Source organism: Papio anubis, chromosome 19 (assembly GCF_008728515.1).
Source record: "Papio anubis isolate 15944 chromosome 19, Panubis1.0, whole genome shotgun sequence".
In the NCBI taxonomy this organism is placed as follows: Eukaryota; Metazoa; Chordata; class Mammalia; order Primates; family Cercopithecidae; genus Papio; species Papio anubis.
Window position 1 is genome coordinate 7,590,424 of NC_044994.1, and position 5,466 is coordinate 7,595,889.

At 40.3% G+C, this 5,466-nt stretch overlaps 1 long non-coding RNA gene across 2 annotated transcripts; it reads left to right on the plus strand.

The window, feature by feature from the left end:
• The first annotated feature begins 657 nt into the window (after positions 1-657).
• Positions 658-5,077, plus strand: LOC110741778. Of its 2 annotated transcripts, none has more exons than XR_002518625.2 (4): positions 658-743; positions 1,685-1,813; positions 3,377-3,568; positions 3,752-5,077. It is a non-coding gene; the product is annotated as an uncharacterized LOC110741778 (long non-coding RNA). The 2 variants fall into 2 exon arrangements; XR_002518626.2 differs by having other exon boundaries at positions 680-743; positions 1,657-1,813.
• Positions 5,078-5,466: the final 389 nt, after the last annotated feature.

The window sequence follows — 5,466 nt, forward strand, 5'->3', positions numbered from 1 at the left end:
TAGAGGTCATCCTTAATTATTCGTCTTGTGGATCCCTTCATACAGCAGCTTACACTCAACCAGAAAGATAGAGAGTTAATGGAGAGGGTCTACTAGCAAGATGGAAGACATAATCTTATGTGACATAATAATGACAGTGACATCATATCATCTTTGTCATAATTTACTGTTTACAAGCAACTTACAAGTTCCACCTACACTCACAGAGAAGGGATCATACAATAGTATGAATACTAGCAAGGGAGGATAATCAGAGAGCTGTCCTAGATCTGTCCCCATGAAAATATTCAGAAATGACAAAATATTTGATCTCTTTAGGAAAACCCCCTTTAAAAGTTTAGGTCTACACACGAAGGAAAAGGATTAGTTAAAAAAAAAAAAAAAAGTTTAGGTCTAAACCATAAAGAAGGGAAAAAGCATATTCATTGCAGGAGCGCAAAATACATATTTTTTAAAAATTTAAGCTGGGAGACATAGACTCAAGTTGCCCTGAATAGATACTCCCTAGAACATAATTTTTCTCTAAGAGTAAGAAAGTAATAACTATACATGACTTATTCATCAGATGGAAGGGAAAGAAGAGAAATTAAGTAGTTATTCTTTGTAAAATAAATAAATAAATAAGGTCAAAGCAAGCCAGAATAATTCAATGCAACACATATTTATTGAATATCTCTACAACTTGTACTCTACTGTGTGCTATGGAGAGTGAGCAGATTGTGGGAACACAAAGGAAGAGAAAAGTAAATGATATGTATTATTTTTCCCCTCAAGTTGCTTGTAACAATAGCAAGTATTTATGTTGATTTCATACTATTCCAGAGAGAAATCTTTACGAACTTTACATGCGTCAGATAATTTAACCTTCAAAACAATCCCATGAAGCAGGTGTTATTCTTGCCATGGTGATGGGAAAACTAATGGGCAGAGAGGTTAGTGACTTGCCCAGGGGCACAAAGCCAGGAAGTGAGGCAGTGTGGCTCCAAAGTTCTTGCTCTGCACCAAGAGTCAGCAAACTACAACCTGTAGGTCAAATCTGGCCAACTGCTGTGTATGTAAATAAGGTTGTATTGGAACACAACCTTTCCTATTTGATTCCATATTGTCTATGGCTGATTTTACAATAGAATTGCAGAATTGGGAAATTACCACTAGGGCCTGAAATGTCTAAAATCTTTACAATTTGGGCATTTACAGAAAATGATTTCCAACCCTTATTATAAACTATTACAGCATAGTACCTCTTTGGAGGCAAACAGACATATTATATATCCAGAATTCTAAAGTGCAAGGTGAAGTAAGAACTACATATGCAAAGAGGTATAAAGAAAATGGGAGAATGTTACTGTGTCTTTCCTGGACACAATGGTGGTGAATGAGTGTGGGAAGCAGGGAAAGGGTGGGAGGTTTAAGTTTCTCTGGATACAAAGTTGGTGTAATTTACTAAACAGTGGAAGCAAGAGCAGCCTAAGTAAAGAGTAAAGATAGGTAGCTAGATTCAGCAGTTGGAGGGTAAAAGAACAGTTGGGATAAAAGATTTACATCCTGTACTTACTACAAGTAACTATAATATTATGTTTTTATACAAATAAAGTAATAACATATAATTAAATATCTTGAGTTTAAATAGCCAATTTCATCTTTAAATTTCAACAGTCATATTGACAGTAGTTTCTGTGAACAGAATTAGGCAAGTGGCAGGTAGAGATCATGTGACATCTGAGACTCCAGGGTGCTGTACGAATATGAAACAGTCATTGTGAGTTCTAAGAAACCTCAGAGGACATCACAGAGAAGCTGACTACTTAAGCACGTGAGTCATCATGACATCCATCTGCACCTCCTTTGTTCAATTTCTTTAACTCTTGCTCCTGCATAGACATTTTGTATTTATTCATCACTTAGATAATTCATACCAAGGGGTTCAGCAAGGGAAGAGTCTTCTTCAAAGCATTTAGCACTGGATGAATATTCGCTTTGATCTCCTGTTTCTTTAGTCATTTGCTAATGATAAGAACCAGATAGCAATGCAGAAATTCTGTCCTGTCTAGCACCACAGTTCCCTGGTGGGTGTGACTGGTCCCAAACAGAAATAACCACTCACCTGTGGGTATTTCTTGAAAATGCAACTTATTTCTCTGATAGTAAACATAACATTGAGATAAAGCTGAAAATGAAAAGTCTAATAAAATGGGAGCTATTTTACCTTTCTTCTCTAAATCTTCAGAAATAGCTGAGATTTTCATAGGTAGTGCGTGGCATGGCACAGGCTTATCCAAAAGATTGAGAGGGGCCCAGCACAGTGGCTCACGCCTGTAATCCCAACACTTTGGGAGGCTGAGGCAGGCGGATCACTTGAGGACAGGAGTTGGAGACCAGCCTGGCCAACATGGTGACACCCCGTCTCTACTAAAAATACAAAAATTAGCAGGGTGTGGCGGTGCACACCTGTGATCCTTGCTATTCAGGAGGTGGAGGCAGAAGAATCACTTGAACCTGGGAGGCAGAGGTTGCAGTGAGCTGAGATCACACCACTGCTCTCCAGCTTGGGTGACAGAGCGAGACTCCATCTTAAAAAAAAAAAAAAAAAAAAAAAAAAAAAAAAAAAAGATTGACAGGATTCCATGACTCTGATATTCCCCTTGGTGATCATGACTCTGCAAAGTTTCACTGCTTGCTGAATTGTCATTACACAATGCCTGCCTTTTCAGTCTATTGTGCACTTACTTTCATCTAGGTTTGATTCTAATTTTATGTTTTTGGCACAGTAGAGGTAAGTCAATTGGGGTTGCAGGTACTTGGGTTCAACTGAAGATCAGAGCCTCATTTGCAAAATGAAAAATAAGCCTCTTGTGCATTTGCTGCTACAGGCATTTTAAAAGAGGCTCTTCGGCTTGTCCCATGCCCCCAGCTTTGTCTCAGCCACACTCCCTTCCATTCTTGGACACACTTCTATTCTTTAAATATCATCCCATTTCCAAAGAGAAGTTCCGATTATGTCTCAAAGCTCCAGACACAATTTTAACATCTGCTTTTAACAAAGCAGATGTTAATTGAATTATTGTGTAAGTGCTGTGATCTCACCTACCTTTCAGTTCTTCAGGGTTTCTGTCCATTTCATTTTAAAATGAGGGAAGGATGAAGTTTACTCCCCCCAAAAAAAGCTGAGTTGATTTCTTATTAGAGTCATGATTTTGGAGAACTTGATGAAGGCAGGAATGAGGAGAGTGAATGACCAACCCACCCAGTAGAACACCCATTTTCTTTGAAAAATGGGCTGTTAATGGTCTGTAGAAGGCATTAAATACAGAACTTCTCCACTAGAAACAGAAGGCTGGATTTTCTTCTTATTTGCATTTATCTCTCTCTTGCATAGATAAAGCCTAACTGTAATGAGAAGAAAACTTGTGCAAGTATAAAAGGTATCGGAGAAAATCATGAAACATCAGAAGATGACTCCAAGGGCTGGGCATGGGTGAAAAGGGAATTAAAGCCCACAGATGAGGAAGGCAGCTGCAGACTAATCCGGAGACTCACTCTCTCGGACACGGTGCTTTTTAGTCTCAGGGTACTGCTTCAGCTCATACAGCCCTGGTTTTCCCAAGAATAAAATTAGAGTCATCATATTTTCTGTTTAACTCCCAGACCTTACCAAAATATGTAAGCAAGAAAACTCCCTTTAGTTCATCTACCAAAAGCATAAGACACCTCTGTATTACAATATTTCAAAGTATTGATCCCTTTCCCATAGGCACCTTTATGTGGATGTTTCCCTGTGAGAGGATCACACATCTCGGCCCCATTGATATCATGTTACTCGCTTTGACCAATGAAAGGAGAAATGAAGTATGCTCCTTCTGAGCAGAGCAAGAACCTTCTCATCCTTGGCCATGCTCTCATTCTCTCAGCGAAGAGACAAGCAATGTTGGAATGGGGACACTTACAACAGCCTGGGTCTTGGATGAGGAAGACATGCAACTGACTTGCAATAGGCATGTAACATGAGCAAGAAATAAACCATTATTGTGTCAGCTGCTGAGAGTCTGAGGATGTTGGTTACTGTAGTATGCTGGGCCTAAGCTAACAGATACATATTGTTCGGGAAATTCTGAAGCCTATGAATAGGTCCAGCAGAAGTCTATAATATTTGTATTGCCCTCATCCTATGCATTTTGATAAGTATTGTCTCTTCTTACCCACCCAGGTATATATTTATTCAATCCATCATTCAACAAATATTTCTTGTGTCTTGAGTGCTTGCCATGTGCATTCCATACTGCTAGGATACCAGGGTAAAGTTTGAACACAAAGGTACAATATCTGCCTTGGGGAGCACACAACCTAGAGGAGGAGATGGACATTAAGCAAACAGCCCTACAAATAAATACAAAATTACTAATTGTGAAACTACTATGGAGAAAAAAATAAAGGGCTCCATGAGACAGTGTAATAGGACACTGAAGTTAGATGAGGATGTCAGGAAGTTCGCACTGTGGATCAGAAGCAAATCCTGAAGCTGGCCTGAGAGGAGCATGAGTGTTCCAAGCAGGAAAAGCAGTATGTGCAGATGCTCTGCAGTGAGAGAGAATTGGATATTTGACGAACAGAAAGAAGGCCAAAGTTGTCAGAGCATGGCGAGTGGTGCTGGTGGGGGGAGAAGCAAAGGAAAGTGGAAAGGTGGACGGGGCAAGGTCACAGAAGGCCCTGGGAGGACCACACGGCCCAGTGTGCCCCAAAGAGTCCCAGCAGTAATGCCCCATTTCTCTCTCAATGTACCTCTGTTGAGATAGCAAAGTATGTGTCCACATTACTGATCAGACATTTAAAAGATTTTGAATTTTATGCTAAGAGCAATGGGAGGCCTATGAGGGAGAGTGAGTGAAACAGATCTGTACTTTTAAAAGATAACTGGCTGCTCTGTGGAAGACAGCAAGAGTGAACAAAACAAAGACCAATGTGGAGACTAAGGACATGGACCAGGAGAAAGAGTGTGGGGGAAACGGAGAGTAATGAACAGATAGGAGCTGTATTTTTATTTTTATTTATCTATTTTTTGAGATGGGGGTCTTGTTCTGTTATCCAGACTAAAGGGTAGTGGCATGATCATGACTCACTCTCACCCACACCTCCTGGGCTCCAATGATCCTCCCACCTCAGCCTCCCAGAGTAGCTGGGACTACGGGTGTGTGCCACCACTCTTGGCTCCTTTTTTTATTTTTATTATTTGTAGATACAGGGTCTCATTATGCTGCACAGGGTGGTCTCAAACTCCTGGCCTCAAGCAATTCTCCTCCCACAGCCTCCCAAAGTACTGAGATTACAGGTGTAAGTCACCACACCCAGCTCAGGAGCTATGTTTTTACTGGTAATTCATCACTAGGCTCTTCCATTGTTTTCTTTATTGCTGGCTGCAGGACCACAAGGTGAGCCTCCTCAGATGAAGAAGTGAACCATCAACTTTGTTTT